Source organism: Oncorhynchus keta, chromosome 31 (genome assembly GCF_023373465.1).
Source record: "Oncorhynchus keta strain PuntledgeMale-10-30-2019 chromosome 31, Oket_V2, whole genome shotgun sequence".
NCBI classification, from domain to species: Eukaryota; Metazoa; Chordata; class Actinopteri; order Salmoniformes; family Salmonidae; genus Oncorhynchus; species Oncorhynchus keta.
Window position 1 is genome coordinate 20,882,977 of NC_068451.1, and position 4,889 is coordinate 20,887,865.

A 4,889-nucleotide genomic window follows, 5' to 3' on the forward strand; every position below is an offset into this window, starting at 1 on the left:
GTCAAACTGGGGTCATATCAAACTGTACCTCTAGTATTTTCTAGAGCATGGCGCTTGTAACGCCAGGGTAGTGGGTACAGACGTAGAATGTATGCACACATGACTGAATCTATTATTATTCTGTGCAATCTCCCTACAGCTCCAAAATACATGCATATAGGTTCCACATTCAGAGGTACATCTTTTACAGTTAGGAGACATATCTGTTTTCATTCTATGGAGTCTCAAAGGAGTATAATAAAATTTGTACAAAAATTTGTAATTAGATTCTTTCATTTTTACACTGGTAGAGGAGCAGTATACCCTGTCGCAAACCTCCGCCCATAACTCATCACTAATAGTCAGACCAAGGTCCTTTTCCCAGATTATCTTCAAAGGAGTAAAGGAGGAGCTTCCTTTCTCAGAAAGGAGTCTATAGATGTCAGATATTTTGCCTTTAATGGATTGTGCTGTGACAAGAAGGGTTTCAACTTCGTTCAACTGAGTTCTAAACCTCCTCTTGGAGGTAAATGAGGAAATTACATGTCTAATTTGAAGATATTTAAAAAAATGGGATCTTGGCACATCGAATTCACTGCAGAGCTCTTGAAAGGATTTCAGTGTAGTGGTTTTCTGATGAAATAGGTCTGAAAAGGTCCTGATTCCTAGAGTATGCCAAAGATTAAAGTTGGCATCCCTCAGGGCTTTTGGCAAGTCTGGGTTGCCTACTATAGGCGAGTGAGAACATATTTGGGAGGAAATGCCCAGGTATTTCTTACAGTCCCTCCACGCTAGTAGGGTGCTGTAAATCGCAAAGGTTTTGGCTATGTTGCCCACTTCACTAAAGTTATTAATGAATATAATTGAGCTTAAGGGCAATGAACCACAGGATTGGGCTTCTATCTGAATCCACGTTGACTCTTGTCTGTTTGTGATCCATGTTAGCATGTTGCGGATTTGGGCAGACCAGTAGTACAATTGAAGGGAGGGAAGGGCAAGACCACCTTTAGATTCAGGTTTTGATAAAGTGGAAAACTTGATCCTAGGTTTTTATTGCCCCATATAAATTTGGTGATGCTTTGGTTAGTTGTTTTGAAGAAGGAAACTGGGAGATAGCATGGGAGCATCTGAAATAAGTAGTTCAGTCTAGGGAGGACGTTCATACGGATTACATTAATTCTTCCTACTAAGCTAATTGGGAGGGAGATCCAGGTTTGGAGATTGTTCTTGATTCGATCCAGGAGTGGAAGATAATTTTCCTTAAAAAGGCTATTCAGATCTGGTGTTATGAAGATTCCGAGGTATTGAAACTCCTGTGTTTTCCATTGGAAAGGACAACGTGTCTTCATAGGGCTGGTGAGTGTAATATTGAGAGGGCAGACAGTGGATTTGTTAAAATGGATCTTATAACCTGAAAACTTGCCATACTGAGCAATTGTGTCTAAAATGAGAGGGAGGGATTTCTCAGGGTTGGATATGTAGAGCAAGACATCATCCGCGTAAAGCGAAATCTTGTGCTGCAGGCCACCTGCAGAAACACCCATAATACCTGGATTGCTCCTTATCAGCTCTGCCAGAGGCTCCACCCCCAACAAGTAGAGCAGCGGGGACAGCGAGCACCCTTGTCTTGTGCCCCGTTCCAGAGGGAATCTGTCAGAGTTCAGTCCATTAGTAGTCACCATGGCATTTGGATGAGAGTATAGTGATTTGATCCATTTAATCAAATTTGGGCCCATATTGAACTTTTCTAAGACTGAAAACAGAAAGCTCCATTCCATCCGGTCAAACGCCTTCTCAGCATCCAGTGAAGCCAGCAGGACAGGGGTCTTTTGTGCGTTTACTTGATCAATAATATCAAAAAGACGGCGAATGTCCAATTTGTAAGTCGCTCTGGATAAGAGCGTCTGCTAAATGACTTAAATGTAAATGAATGTTATCAGAAGAGTATCTGTTTCTAATAAATCCAGTTTGGTCCGCTTTTATTATTTTGGGAAGAAGAGTGTTTAGTCTTTTGGCGAGCAAATTTGGTAATTATTTTATAGTCGAAATCCAACAAGCTTATGGGCCGGAAGGACGAGCAGGATAGGGGGTCCTTGTCCTTTTTTAGCAACACTGTAATGCGAGCTGTGTGCATTGAGTCTGGGAGAACTCAGTTTTTGCAAAAATCCTCCAGCATTGGCATGAAGATAGGGCTGAGCTGGGGCCAAAAAGCTTTGTAGAACTCTCTGGGGAATCCATCTGGGCCTGGGGACTTATTAGGTGGCATGGAGGTAATTGCCTCCAGGATCTCCTCAGGAGTGAAGGGGGAGTTGAGATCTTCCTGGTCGGTCTCTGATAGTTTAGGTAGCGAGATTCCCTCTAGGAAAGAGTGGAGTTCTGCCTCTGTGTGTTTTCTCTCAGAGGTATATAGTTTGCAGTAAAAATCATGAAAAGTTAGATTGATCTTTTTTGGGTCATATGTGACCTCGTCCTCTGCTGTTCGGATAGCCATGATTGTACGCTCTGACTGCTCCTTTTTTAATTGGTAAGCAAGCAATCTACTGGGCCTATTGCTATACTCATGGTATTTCTGTTTAGTAAAGAAAACTTTTTTTTTTATCTCCCGAGTGTAGTCCAAATTCAGTTTGGCTTTGGCTGCTTTAAGATGACTCCAGGAGGTGCGGTCTAGGGATTGTTTATGTATTTTTTCACAGCATTCCAGCGCCGTCTCAAGATCTAGCCTGTGTGCTTCCATTGCTTTTTTCTTAGAGGAAGCATATGCAATTAGATGACCTCTTAGTGTGGCTTTAGCAGCATCCCACATTGTGGCCGGAGAGACAGGGGAATCTTTATTGTCTTGTGTGTAGTTGTCTGTCCATGTAGTTACCAATGTATGGAACACGTCATTTGATAGCATGGAGGTGTTGAATTTCCAGCTCTTTGACCTCGGGATGTTTTTGCAGAGGTCAAAGCGGATGTGGACAAAGGCGTGGTCTGAAAGTGCTATGGGTCCGATTGTACAAGTGGCTGAATTTATTAAACTCTTTGGGATAAAAATGTAATCTATACGGGAGTAGGTGTTATGGACATTAGAGTAGTATGTATAGTCCATAGATGAGCTATTATTCTCTCTCCAGATATCTATCAGCCCCATCTCTTTAGTAAGAGAGTTCAACATCTTTGCAGATCTAGGATTTGTGGTGGGGACTTGAGATGATTTGTCTAGGGTTGGGTTAAGGGTACAATTAAAATCTCCGGTCACCACGCCAAAGGAGACACAATGCTCATTGAAACATAATTTTTGACATGAAGGCAGGAGTATCTGTGTTAGGGGCGTATATGTTTAATATAGTAATTGGTTGACCATATAGTGACCCCGTTATCAAAATAAATCTCCCCTCCGGATCAGATATGTTTTTGTCTATTATGAATGGAACATTTTTATGGATAAGTATGGCTGTGCCTCTACAGTTTGATTTGAAAGATGAGAAATACACCTGTCCCACCCAAGCTCTGCGGAGTTTGGCATGTTCAGCATCACAGAGGTGTGTCTCTTGTAATAGCGCAATGTCTGCTTTTTCCTTTTTTAGAGCACACAGTATCTTTTTTCGTTTTATTGCATGCCCTAGACCATGGCAGTTCCATGTCAATAGATTTAAGGTACTAGTCATCGTCATCGAGCAGTAATCAAACTTTAGTGCAAGTCATCGCTGGGTAAAAGTGGATAGTAATTACAGCTGCGTTCACATAAAAGGAAAATAAATGGTGTACATAAAATAATAATCTCTGAACACCCCAGCCGAGTTCCCAAACAACTCGACACATCCCACAAACTCTTCGGGAGTTTTGAAGTGTCGCAAGGCTCCTTGGTGAAGAATCCTGAGCTCGTTTCGGTATTTGAATCCCCTGAAGATGCCTCGGTCAATGGAGTATTTCTTCACTTCGTCAAATTCTCGGCGCTTTCGGCGTATTCCAGCTGACAGGTCCTGGTGTAAAGCGAGTTTGGCGTTTCCCACTGTGATGGTGTTGTTTTTCGCCGCCTGTAGGACTCGTTCCTTGTCGGTGAATCTCAGGAAACGTATGGTGATTGGGCGCGGTGGTTGTCTGGCTGCTGGTGGGGGCCTCAGTGCTCGGTGAGCTCTCTCGAGTTCTATGGGCCTGTCGGTGGGCAGGTGGAGCCACTCGGGAAGTTTGTCTTGCAGGTAGCGGATCAGTGGCATGTTTCCCTCTTCTTTTTCGCCCAGATTGAATAGAACACAATTATTCCTTCGCCCCCTGTTTTCCAGGTCCTCTGTTTTCTCTTCCAGATGCTCGATTTTCTTTTTAGCATATGCTATTGTTTCCATGGCATCTGTCAATAAGTTTTCCATGGATAGGATTCGCCCCTCTGCCTCGTCCAGGCGCCCCGCGTTTATGGTTATCTTGTTTTTGATGTCAGGCAATGCGTTTTCCAGGATTGTCATCTTGCCCCCTATCGCACTGAGCTGAGAGTTAATGGCATCTAATTTGGTGTTTAGTTCTGTACGTTGGGATCTCAGCTCAGAAAGGATGTATTCGACAGAGTGCGAGGTTGGCATTCGTTGTGCCTCGTGGGGGAGCGGGTTCTCTTGCTCCTGGCTAATGGCGCTAGTTTTTTCTGAAGCTAGCTTCTTCTTGGAGGCTTTTTCCATCGCTAATACTCGAGTCCGGGTAAAAATGTCACCTGTAGTGTCGCCTTTTTCTTACTAAAGCTAAATGAGTGTGAACTTGGAGTGGAGGTAAGATTAGGAATTGGAAACTACTTGTGCGGAGCTCTTAGTTCACACGGCCATCTCGTTCAAGGGTCACGTGATCCCCCCAAACTTAGTGATTTAAGATTTGAATACAAGGTCAATATACATTCACGAAAATGAACACATGTAAGCAAAACATGTGTATCAAAATACTTGAAA